This window comes from Engystomops pustulosus, chromosome 1 (genome assembly GCF_040894005.1).
Source record: "Engystomops pustulosus chromosome 1, aEngPut4.maternal, whole genome shotgun sequence".
NCBI classification, from domain to species: Eukaryota; Metazoa; Chordata; class Amphibia; order Anura; family Leptodactylidae; genus Engystomops; species Engystomops pustulosus.
Genome location: NC_092411.1, coordinates 203,697,888 through 203,710,933, shown reverse-complemented (window position 1 = coordinate 203,710,933; position 13,046 = coordinate 203,697,888). Strand labels below are relative to the sequence as shown.

The window sequence follows — 13,046 nt, the reverse complement described above, 5'->3', positions numbered from 1 at the left end:
GTTTGTTCTTAGGTTGAATTTGTATGTAAGTCGAAACTGTATATTTTATAATTGTAGATCCAGACAAAAGAAATTTGGCCCCAGTGACATTTGGAGTTTAAACATTACCTGCTTTAATGGGATTAAGGATTATCAATAAAGCTTCATTACAGACACCTTACAGCTGATCATTACAGTCTGGGACTATATTAAAGCATTCAGAAAGCTTCACCAGAGGTCAGAGGGGTCTGTCTGTAACTAAGGGTTGTCTGTAAGTCGTGTGTCCTTAAGTAGGGGACCGCCTGTACTCTCTGCTACTTGCACATGCAAACACAGACCTGCTAGTTTAACCAGCCGTTAATCCTCAAGCATTGTATCCCTCAATATAACCAACCTCCACTTCTCCTGCACAGCCTCCTCCAGCTCCTCTTATCCTCTGTATAACTAGCCCCCATTTCTACTGAACAACCTCCTCCAGATTCTCATTCACTCTGTATAAGCAGCCTCCACTTCTCCTGCACAGCCTCCTCCAGATTCTCATCCCCTCTGTATAACCAGCCTCCACTTCTCCTGTACAGCCTCCTCCAGCTCCTCATTCCCTCTGTATAACCAGCTTCCACTTCTCCTGTACAGCCTTCTCCAGATTCTCATTCACTCTGTATAAGCAGCCTCAACTTCTCCTGCACAGCCTCCTCCAGCTCCTCATTCCCTCTGTATAACCAGCCTCCACTTCTCCTGCACAGCCTCCTCCAGATTCTCATCCCCTCTGTATAACCAGCCTCCACTTCTCCTGTACAGCCTCCTCCAGATTCTCATTCACTCTGTATAAGCAGCCTCCACTTCTCTTGCACAGCCTCCCCCAGCTCCTCATTCCCTTTGTATAACCAGCCTCCACTTCTCCTGTACAGCCTCCTCCAGATCCTCATTCACTCTGTATAAGCAGCCTCCACTTCTATTGCACAACCTCTTCCAGATCCTCATTCACTCTGTATAACCAGCCTCCACTTCTATTGCACAACCTCTTCCAGATCCTCATTCACTCTGTATAACCTGCCTCCACTTCTATTGCACAGCCTCCTCCAGATCTCCATCCCCCTCTGAATAACCAGCCTCCACTTCTGCACAGCCTCCTCCAGATCCTCATTCACTCTGTATAACCAGCCTCCACTTCTCCTACACAGCCTCCTCCAGATCTCCATCCCCTCTGTATAACCAGCCTCCACTTCTCCTGCACAGCCTCCTCCAGATTTCCATCCCCTCTGTATAACCAGCCTCCACTTCTCCTGCACAGCCTCCTCCAGATCTCCATCCCCTCTGTATAACCAGCCTCCACTTCCCCTGCACAGCCTCCACCAGATCTCCATCCCCTCTGTATAACCAGCCTCCAGATCTCCATCCCCCTCTGTATAACCAGCCTACACTTCTGCACAGCCTCCTCCAGATCTCCATCCCCTCTGTATAACCAGCCTCCACTTCTCCTACACAGCCTCCTCCAGATCTCCATCCCCTCTGTATAACCAGCCTCCACTTCTCCTACACAGCCTCCTCCAGATCCTTATTTACTCTGTATAACCAGCCTCCACTTCTCCTACACAGCCTCCTCCAGATCTCCATCCCCTCTGTATAACCAGCCTCCACTTCTCCTACACAGCCTCCTCCAGATCCTTATTTACTCTGTATAACCAGCCTCCACTTCTCCTACACAGCCTCCTCCAGATCCTCATTTACTCTGTATAACCAGCCTCCACTTCTCCTACACAGCCTCCTCCAGATCTCCATCCCCTCTGTATAACCAGCCTCCACTTCTGCAAAGCCTCCTCCAGATCCTCATTCCCTCTTTATAACCAGCCTTCACTTCTCCTGTACAGCCTCCTCCAGCTCCTTATTCCCTCTGTATAACCAGCCTCCACTTTATGATAAGCCTTGTGTAGAATAAGGCAAGTTTCGGGCTGCTTCATGCATACTAGTCTCCAACGATACTGAGTCCCTACCTCTCTGTGGGACAAGTTATACTGAAAACACAAATGGACTTAAAGACAGTAGTCCTATTGGGAGGCAGTGACTTTTAGTATCATCTGACTATGATGCTCGATGTTGAGCTCCCTGCTTTCTGCTTTATCTGTGAAATATGGCCATCAGTCAAGTGCTGTAATGTAAAACTGGCTGAATATTGTCCTGTTGGAGACCTGCTGATGAAATGAGCTAAATAGTCCCTGATGTTTACCATTATTGACTAGTAGAAGGTAGGTGACCACATGGTATTGGTTATGTGTTATGTCCCGGGATATGTAACAATGGTTTGCTGCATATCCATCAGAAATCAGTCACCTGACATTGCAGTAAAGGGCAAGTGTAACATCCAGTGCTGTGAAAGAAATGTTATAGCATGCATGACAGATATGTGTGAACATTTCCTTCGCACAGTTCTACATCTCTGGTACATTTTACGTGAAATGTCACAATGCCAATATATGACATTTCATCCTTTTGGAAAAACCCCTTCTACTATGCTCCTTCTCAGACAGTATGGTAGTACTGCAGATGAATCCATCATTTTATGTAACCCTGTGGTATTACTGGAGGGGATGCAGGCACAAGCACTTACACTCTGATGTATTATAGTTGGGGAGTCTGGTATAGATTAGCTTTGGGGCTCAGCGACCTTAGGTTAATCTTTTTGCAGGAAACCTTTTTTGCAAAGAGATGTTGTCAAGAAGGCATAGAAGGAAAAAAAACTGTAATAAAAATGTTATCCTGCAACCATGTTGTCAGCAGCAGCAGGACAGTGCAAACGCCTTTTGTATTGGAAGAGTGTAGCTGCTGCACTGTCAGATCTTTGCATTGAACTGCTCCACAGCACTTTCTCTGTGTGAAAGCTGGAGTAGGCTGCTGGTTGGATACTACAGCAGATTTATCAGGATTTCTATGTCCGTTCTCATTAAGCTTGTTACTATTGAAGTACAGGTCATGTCTTACTCACCTCTTCTTTGTTGGCATTACAGGAACTACAATGCCAATAGTGTTGTTTTTTTATTTTCTTTCTTACTTGGGCAAAAGATAACTGAATACCAGGGTAAAAGTAAGGACGGACACATCTGTTGTTGTTCGGAAGCCCAGGGCTGTTTTTATTGCAGATTGTGAAATCTCAGGATGTTAGCCAAAAAACAGGTAAGCCTTTTCTTAGATTTGATTCATAAAACGAGGTTAATGCTGGCAAATGCTTTAGGGAAGAAGCAATATTCACAGGAAATCTAGCGAGAGACTGTTCTGTCTGGAAAGTGCTGAAGACATTAATAATGCAAGTACTGTATCTTGAGAAGCTCAAAGTGCTTCTAATAGTGCACTTATAAACAACACTCGCCTCCATTGTAAGGCACTCTACCTCTCCACAAACCCATTGTCATTTCATTGTCTCTGACATTAACTGATGACTTTTTCTTTCCTGCCTGCCTCCCTTCCCTTATTATTCTAATCCATATTTCTTGTTTTTGCTGTCATGGTCGCTCACTATTTACTCCTAGCCTTTGTTCTTTTACTTGCTTACCCTCCTGCTCGGCCTTACTCACTGTTTTCTTGTTTAGTTGCCTTTGCCTCCCTCCTTTATTTCTGCCTCTCTCGACTGCACTCCATTGCTCTTGCTTGCTCTGCCTCCTATTGTTCTCTCTTGCTTTACCCTATCTTTCTTGATCACCCTATATTGGTTGTGCACCCTGTTGAGCACTCTCTCTTGCTCACCCTCTATGGGACCCTATCTCTTGCCTGTCTTTCTTGATCACCCTATATTGGTTGTGCACCCTGTTGAGCACTCTCTCTTGCTCACCCTCTATGGGACCCTATCTCTGTCTTTCTTGATCACCCTATATTGGTTGTGCACCCTGTTGTGCGCTCTCTCTTGCTCACCCTCTATGGGACCCTATCTCTTGCCTGTCTTTCTTGATCACCCTATATTGGTTGTGCACCCTGTTGAGCACTCTCTCTTGCTCACCCTCTATGGGACCCTATCTCTTGCCTGTCTTTCTTGATCACCCTATATTGGTTGTGCACCCTGTTGAGCACTCTCTCTTGCTCACCCTCTATGGGACCCTATCTCTGTCTTTCTTGATCACCCTATATTGGTTGTGCACCCTGTTGTGCGCTCTCTCTTGCTTACCTTCTATGGCACCCTGTCTCTATCTTTTTTCATCACCTTATATTGGACTGTTGCGCTCTCCTTCTTACCCTCAGCTAGTGCTTATGAGCCGTTACAGAAAAAATATTTTGCTTGGGTAAGAATTCAGCAGTTTAATTTCTGAATCCTTCTAAACATGTTGAATGATACATCCTGTGTTTGCCATATGTTTTTATCATCAAGAGTAGGCTGGGTTTCTTTTACAATAGAACAATGCTTTGACTTCAGGTTAAATATTGGCTTTTGTTTTACATGGGTGTTATCACAGAGATATTTACATGCCTGCTATTTGTAAAGTACAAGTGCAGAGCAGCTGGACAATTATTATAAGCTTGGAAGCCAAGACCTGAATAGTCAACCAGTGGTTGGGTTTGGTTAAAGGAGCTGCTGAGCTCAGGTTACCTTTCTGTGAACATCACTGAAGACAATTCCACTGTGAAGACCAAAATAAACTTTGTGTATGAATGTTTGTTTAGGTTTCATTATGTGGTAAGTGGGAAAAGATCACAGGTTTCCATCACCAGGAAAGTTACTGCTATGTATATTGTTCACCCTATGTCTCTTGTGATGTCAGAGATGATGATTTTTTTAGATTCTTGCACAATTTTAAACTCCAGGTCAACTGAATTAATATTGTGTACGTTGGTAGGTACTGTTTGTAGGATCTGTTTCAATTTGCGTTCATACAAGTTTCCTAGCAACAACTTATTTACTTTTTGGGAGACAGCATTTTTAGCATTTGATTTTATGTTTCTTACTGATTCTTACTGACCCCCATCGGTACTTACTTAAAGGGTTGTATGTGTTTTAAGAGACAAATTATTATCGTAATATAGGTAATTTTATAAATTGAGATTAGTCTATGACCGGTGGTTAAAGGAAACCTACCACTTCTGAAGGTAGGTGTGAGATGTAAACACCGGGCACCAGCTCAGGGTGAGCTGGTGCCGGAGCTTACCTTAGCGAGTGTTTTAAACCGCTATATCGCGGTTTAAACACATTTTGATTTACAGCCCCGAGGCAGCTGCGGCGCTGCGCGCGGCCGTGCACGCGTGACGCCTCTGGCACTTCGTATGGAGGCCGCGCGCAGCGCCGAAGCTACCTCGCGGACGTAAATCAAAATGTGTTTAAACCGCGATATAGCGGTTTAAAACACTCGCTAAGGTAAGCTCCGGCACCAGCTCACCCTGAGCTGGTGCCCGGTGTTTACATCTCACACCTACCTTCAGAAGTGGTAGGTTTCCTTTAAACCTTACTATAACTATGTTCTAGTTTGCTACACAGCACTGTACTAGGGAACATAGCAGATTGCGGAGATTGGGCAGGGGGCAGATTTATAAATCATTTCTATAGAGGAAAGCTTAGGGTGATATTGGCAGAGTTTCTGAAAACTAGCATAAAGGAAAAGCGAAAGGCTACAAAACATTCTGTTTTGTAGAAATTATGGCCAATATTTGATCACTGCTCCATTGTGTAGCAACTGGAGACAGAAACAAAATGTAATAAAGTGTAATATATCAATTTATTTATACAACAAATCTCTTTTGTTCTAAGTGTTCTCCAACTAGTGGCTCAGGAACCAAATGTACCTCTCTGGCTATTTTCACCGCAGATCCTGTTATGGAGCTGTGGCACCGATGATGACATAGCTGTAATGAAACCTGGCACCATAATCAGATTTATGTCAGCAGTATGTGACATCAAGCTAAACTGGCGCCTGGGTCAAAAGGCTTTCACTTTTTCACATCCATCGTTTTTCACTCTCTCTTGATTCATTACAATTGGAGAAATTGAATCTACTCAAAGGTTGTCATTGTCTATTACTGTAGGCCGGTCTGTTTTTATCAGAAGTGCTATAAAACTTGTGAAGTGAATATATACCCGCATAGAGGATGATTTTCTGTTCAAGGAAAATCTGGAGGACAAACTAACGTAGACTCTGCCAGTACTCCTTCTGTAGGCAGTGGTACTATTTTAGGGGCCCAAGAATGAGAATATCAATGAAAAATGTTACGGGTGAGTTACAAATATGTAGCCACTTTGGTATGTGTATAGATGTGAAAGCAGACATTATAAAGGGAATTTACAATGTAAAACCTGCTTACCCAAGTAGCTCCAGTGGCAGTTTTCCTGGCCCATCGTGATCGTGCTGGGTTGTTTATTAGTTAATTTGCAGCCTTCTTTGTACTATTAAAAAGAAAATACTGTATATATGTTTTTTAAATATGCTAAATAACAGCAAGTGCCATAGGGGCTTCTCAATAGCCTGTGTGATGACATATGGCTATTACACGCCTGCTTCTGCGTTTCTGATGTCCTATAAAGCTGACATCACAGGCCTGTGCATGTGCAGTAGCTCCTGTTGCGTCGCCAGCTTCAGGAAAGTTTTGTGCACGCTCTCTGCATAGAAGGATTCCTAAAGCAACAGGAGCTCCCGTTCATGCCCAGGCCTGTGATGCTGGCTTCAGCGGTCTTCACAAATGTCGTAGGGGGTGTGTGAGCAGTGATCTGGGGGGCCTGCAATAGCCATAACCCACTATAATTGCAGGCAATATGATAAAGTCCCCCTCCACATCCCCCTACCCCGTAGCACTTGTACTTTTAAGACAAAGAAAGCTGTAAATCTACTAATGAAGAACACGGTTAGCATTACAATGCTCTGGGGAAACGGCCACTGGAGTAGATCCCAGAGGATAGATTTCCTTTTATAAAAAAATGTTATGTATAATTTATTTTTACGCCCTTGATATCTCAAGAGTGGACTGCTATGACCAGGTTTTGTCCTAGTAGGAGTTTCTAGGCACTACCTGCCTGTTGGTAGACAGTATAGAGGAGTAGGAGAAGTGGGAGATGAGTAAGTAGAGTAACACTTTTGTAGTTATTTATTATTAAAATATATATATTATATTCTTATTTTTCATATCCACATTTGAATATTTTTATTACCGTATTTTCCGGACTATAAGGCGCACTTAAAAGCCTTGGATTTCCGTGGAAATCCAAAGTGCGCCTTATAGTCCGGTGCGCCCTATCTATGGCACAGGGCACAGGGCAGCGGACCATACTTACATAGGTCCCCGCTACCGGAGACCGGAGATCTCCAGCGGGAACTGCAGACCACGCGGCATGAACAACTTCTGCCGCATGGTCTGCAGTTCCCGCTGGAGATCTGCTGTCTCCGGTAGCGGGGACCTATGTAAGTATGGTCCGCTGCCCTCCTCCACCTCCCCCTCACCTTCCCCGCGTTCCCCGTCGCGTCTCGGCGTCGCGTCCCGTCGGGTCTCCGCCACGCCCCCGGACCTCCGCCACGCCCCCGGACCCCGCGCCTTATAGTCCGATGCGCCTTATATATGTAATTATTACATATATAAGGCGCATCGGACTAATGCGCCTTATAGTCCGGTGCGGCTTATAAGCCGCAAAATACGGTAGCTGAAAAACTGCTTTATCGGAACCAAAACTTTATGCTTATTGCCCGAACTCTATTCTCTTCTAAAGTTATTTCCCCATGTTGTAAATGCCTTGCGCCATGGGCTTGCCTGGAACCAGTGTGGTCTTTGCAATGTTTGATGAAAAAGTGTATGTGTGGTGGAATTGATGGTTTCGTTCCTTAATCTGCAGATACCTGGTAGAGTGATATAATAAGTGAAGTTAGAATGTCCATTGTCCCACAAGGCTTTCCGTCATTCTGACATTATATAGCTATAGTTTTGTGTTAGCTTTTTCTTTCTGTTGCTCTCACTTGACACCTGTGGCCAAAAATACAGAAATTGGAGAGCAGTGATTCACAGCTTATTTGGAGAATACTTCTAACCCCGGAGGGAGGTTTTCTTCTTTCCTTATCTTCCGTCTACCTGCTGATGGAATGGATGCTGATTATCCCTGTGGATAGATGACAGGTTATCCTGTGCACACTTTGGCTTTCTAAATGACACAGATGTGTTCCCAGATCTCTGCTCCTCACCTACTGTGCAATGTCTGTATAGCATTAGCGGGTAAATTGCTCACAAATTAATTCATTACTTTTGCATACTAGAAAATTGTGTATTTGCTGCAAAACATTGCTCTCTGTGGAGAAGATAGTAGTGGGTCATATCTTAAATAAATGGGTATCTTTATCTAGCCCTCATTTCTCCCATGCTACAAATCTAGTTGATAAAATGGGTTTATCCATAGTATACTGCTAAAGGGTTATTTAATAAACTTTACAATCCATCATGATAAACCTGGGACACTTACTCATAGATTCAGGCGTTGTGCATGTGATAATCATCTTAAATTTGTTATTCAGGGCCTCCTTCCTTCTAAAATATATTTTAAAAAATTATTCTAATGAATCAAAAGGCCCCTTCGTGTAACAGGCCTCACCCTCTGCTCCCCAAGCGCATTCCCCTGATGTAATCTCAATGCAGCATAGGGTACTCATACTCAATGTAACAGCCAGCGAAGCTCCAGCACTTCTGGGATCTTGTAATGCCCCCCGAGCCCTTCCGGCTCATTGGCATAATTGTAGAAGGAAAGAGGCAATGAATAACACTGTGCCTGGCTCTATGAGTAAGTGTCCCTGGTTTATAATGGTAATTTCCTTTAAGAAAGTATATACATAGGTGCCCTGTTTGTCCAGGTTTTCAAGCCATATCTGCTTATTTAGGGAGCCATGATTTCTGATGTTATTGCCTCTGCCAAGCTTCACGGTAGTAAAAGGGGCTGCACACCGCATGGCTGTGTACGTCTCTCTCTCTCCACTTCGGGTCCTGCCTGTATCAGTGCCTTCAGCCACTTCCCATCCATGTCTAGACACAATTGCAAGGATTGCAAGGAAATGGGTTAGGAATGGCACAAAAAACCAAAGGGGCAGACCCTAGAAATCAGCCAATAAGTGCAGCACAGTCCTCATGAATATTCCTTTCTACCATCTGGGCCTGACAATTACAATGTACAGTAGTTGTGATAATATGACACCATTCCCTCCCTGTCACATTGTTACATGATGTGAGATCATGATGTCATAGCAAGTGGCCCAGTGATGCTGCTTCTTGCATCACATAACCAAGGACTTTACTGAAGAATCCTGCAAGCATGCAAGTTACTGGTAATGTGTTTGCTGCATGGGAATAGTTACTTAGAAAACAATGGCTTACTGTGGTTTCTGTAAAATCCTCGGATAGCATACTGAAGTGAAAAAATGCTAGTCTCGAAGGGCCCTTATTTTGCAACTGCTAACTCCCACAGCAATGAGTGACCCTTCACTTATTTACTGTGGATCTGAAATCTGCAGCAGAAACTTCTTTCCGCAATGGGTGCTAAGGGTGTACGGGAATGCTGCATGGCAAATCTGCAGCTAATGCACTATGTGTACAGATAGCCTTAAAATCTTCTCCCCTTTGCGGCTATAAAATTCAGCAAATCGGCAGTGAGATGTATCTACTTATACTTCCTTTCTTTGAGGAACAAGCGTCAGATGCGGCAGAGTTGGAGGATTTGACAGGTTTACTGTAGAAGGGTTTTGCACAATGACAAATGGTGTGTCGTGTGCTCCTACTATTGCGGGTACCCCACTCAAGTCTTTACACAATCTTCCATGCCTTGTAATGATCAGCAGTCAAACTGCTTTCCTGGCTGGTTGCCTAGCAACACGCTATAGAAGAGGGCAAAAACAATGGGAAATGAGGAATATGCCGGCTTTTGGAATATTAATGTCATCGTGTTTGAAGCTGCAAATCAGTCACAGTTCAATAGTAAAGTAGAATCATTACCATTTAGATGAGGCCGAGGGATACAAGGAGCTGCTTCTTCCATTGCTTCTTCAATCTGTTGGATAAATATTGGATATTTTCCGAGGGTATTTAACTAGAAATGTTTTGATTTGTTAACTAGCCAAATATATATATGCTGGTTTTTATTTCCGTATGAAGTGAAACGCTAATGTATATAGCGACAGCCTGGATGATCCCAGCGCACCTTCCCCCATTCATTATTGATTCCTAGTATTTATGGTCCTTCAACATGAAGCGGTCAAATACGCAATGAATGTAACAAATGTTCTCCATTGTTCTTGTAGAATTAGTGGCAAATGAACCATTCATTTGTTAATTATCCTTTACATATTTATAGGGGAAGGTTTGTATTTGCTGTGCACTATAGCCGTATACAGGTTATAATATAATTTCCATATGTCTTTAACATAATACACCCATCAGACAGTGGTGTCCGCTGCAGAGGCATGCTGGGAGAAGATAATAAACAAAAAATGCAATATTTTTTGGAAGCAGCATGTTATACAGCAGGAGGAGCTAAGCAGACTGATACATTATATATAGCATGGCAACTCCTCCTGCATAGTCAAGGAGACAGAAAAAACAGCCAAGTCCAAGCCCTGATCACCCTCTTTGCCCTAGAACAGTGACGGCAAACCTTTTAGAAGCCGAGTGCCCAAACTGCCACCCAAACCCCCCCTTATTTATTGTGAGGTGCCAACCAAAAATTAAATTGGTAACTTATTGCTCCCTGTTTTCAACAACGTTCGATCATATTGGCCTCCTGAGGACAAGATGGGAAATGTGCATCATTTTAGCTTCTTTCCAGTGTTCCTCTGTACACAGAGAATCGTGGGGCCAGCAGAAGGTCATTCAAAGATAATTCGGCCCAGTCTATTCATTCTCCCTCTTCCTACAGTCCCAAGCAGCGAAGTATGTATCACTTTAATATAGGACCGAAAGCAGCATCTTTTATGTTGCTTGGAACTGCAGGAAAATTCTTTGAGTTCTGTCTGGTGTGCTGGGGTGATGGCTAGTGTGCCCACAGAAAGAGCTCCGAGTGCCTTCTGCTATTTTTAGATGTTTTGCCTTTTTAATACATCTGAGTTAAGCTGTTTAGGGATTTTGCGTCTTTTCAAACAAAAGTTGCAAAAAAGTTGCAAATGGCTTTACTATGCATATCAAAGGCCGGTATAGATTTGCAACTTTTTACAAAAGTTGCAGCTTTGACATCTGGAATCAGCTGATAACTCAGAGAATACTGCAGAAAACTAGACAATGGCAAACTTTGAGGGAGACTGTCTTAGGCACAAAATAGTCAGGAAAGAGCACCACAAAAAGCTCTCCTTCTTAAATGCAACCACCATGCTCCTAACGGCTGCTGTTGGCAGAGGTGTATTTAACAGCTATAGGACTTATGTCGGTTAACCCCTTAACAACAATCCACTTTTTCGTTGTTCGCGGTCACTGCTCCGAAGCTGGGGCTGCACAGGTGCGGGCCTGCTGTTCTGCGCATGCGCAGACTGCAGGATCGTCGGACGAGGGCGCGCAGCTACGAGCAGCTGCGCACAGAAGATGGTGAGTAGGAGGGGTAAAGTGGCTACCGGGGCGTGGAGTAGCCGCCTCGTGTAACCTCAGATGCGGCTACTCCACGCCCCAGTAGCCGCATAAGAAAATTAGCATAAAAGTCAAATAAAAGTTACTAAAAAAGTGCGGGGACGTGAGGATTAGCCCTTAAAAGGGCTATCCTCATGTCCCATTGATCCACCTACCACCCGATCTACCTTTATAGTTGGTTTGTGGTGGTAGGTTCCCTTTAATAAAATAAAACAAAATAAAAAAAAGTTCAAATCATCCTCTTTCTCTAGAAATGTTATAAAAATAAACATAATCATAAACATGTTAGGTATCGGCGCATCCAGATTTATCAATCTGCAGTGAACTCTGTAATGGAAAATAGTGCCCAAATGCCCATTTCACAATACATAAATTTGAATAAAAATTGATCAAAAAGTTGTTCAGTCCCAAAAATGGTAAAATGAAAATGAGGGCTCATCCAACAGAAAAAGGACACATAACACAGGTCCGTTGAAGTATGAAATGATTATTGACATCAGAATATGGCAGAACAACAAAATAATTTTTCATTTTTTCAAAATCTATTAAAACCATATAAAAATAATAATCTTTGTTTATATAGCACAGACGGAAGATACAAGTACTTCTGCTCAGTTGTCAAATGACATGCAGCGTTCAGCAAACTTTAACAGGGTATGTATAATATGAGTAACCCTACTAAGGTTTTATACTTACCCTGTTAAAATTGGGTATATATAAAAATGTATAGCTTTCTAGCTGTAGGACCCATAATTCTCCTCATGAATTGGGTTCCCTTAGCCTTCACTTCAACTGGAGCAATGACTGTAATTAATGGAAGCATGTATGCGGCTCTCTGTGCAGCTCTATGGGAGTTCTGTGACCGTCAGGCATGATAAAAATGTATACGCAGCCACCTTTCCTGTCGCTGAACACTGAGACATAAATGTGTGAACATTAAGGGTCACATAAGAGAATTTTAGAAATTATGTTTTGGAGTTTACCAAGTATAACAGTTTGTCAGCTACTGTTCAGTCTGGATTAGCGTTCCATTTGCATGGATCCAAACTTGGCTGCAATCGAACAAGATCCAAAACCAAATCCACTTTCAGACCACTACTGAATCCTCAAATACAGACTCATTTTTTAATAGTAATAACACAGAACCAAGAGGGAGGACCCCAGCTGGCACAGCGATGCCCTTTGTTCATCATGAACCCTATTTGTTTTTGGTTGAAAAGTGAAATTTTCTCAGGAAGGATGCTGGGTACCATCAGAGGTATTTCTGCAGAGGTGACGCAGTTTTTATTTTGGATTTGATTTGAGACCTTGTAGACTCCCTTGAGAGCATTACTGTTTGCTATTTTTTTACTTTTTTTTATCCCTGCTGTAATCCATGCCTTCATTCACACGACCAAATGAGGGACATATATCCGGCCGACTGCTGGGCGGGCATACGTCCATGTGAATGCACTAGTCTCGTAGAAGGTTGGTGGTAGTCTGCCTTAGGCCGGCGGCACACGTGGCATTTTGAACTTGTTTTTGGG

At 43.3% G+C, this 13,046-nt stretch overlaps 1 protein-coding gene across 3 annotated transcripts in view; it reads left to right on the top strand.

The window, feature by feature from the left end:
* The window catches only part of PPP3CA (protein phosphatase 3 catalytic subunit alpha), a 148,934-nt gene that overhangs the window by 16,977 nt on the left and 118,911 nt on the right, over positions 1-13,046 (top strand). The window lies entirely within an intron of this gene.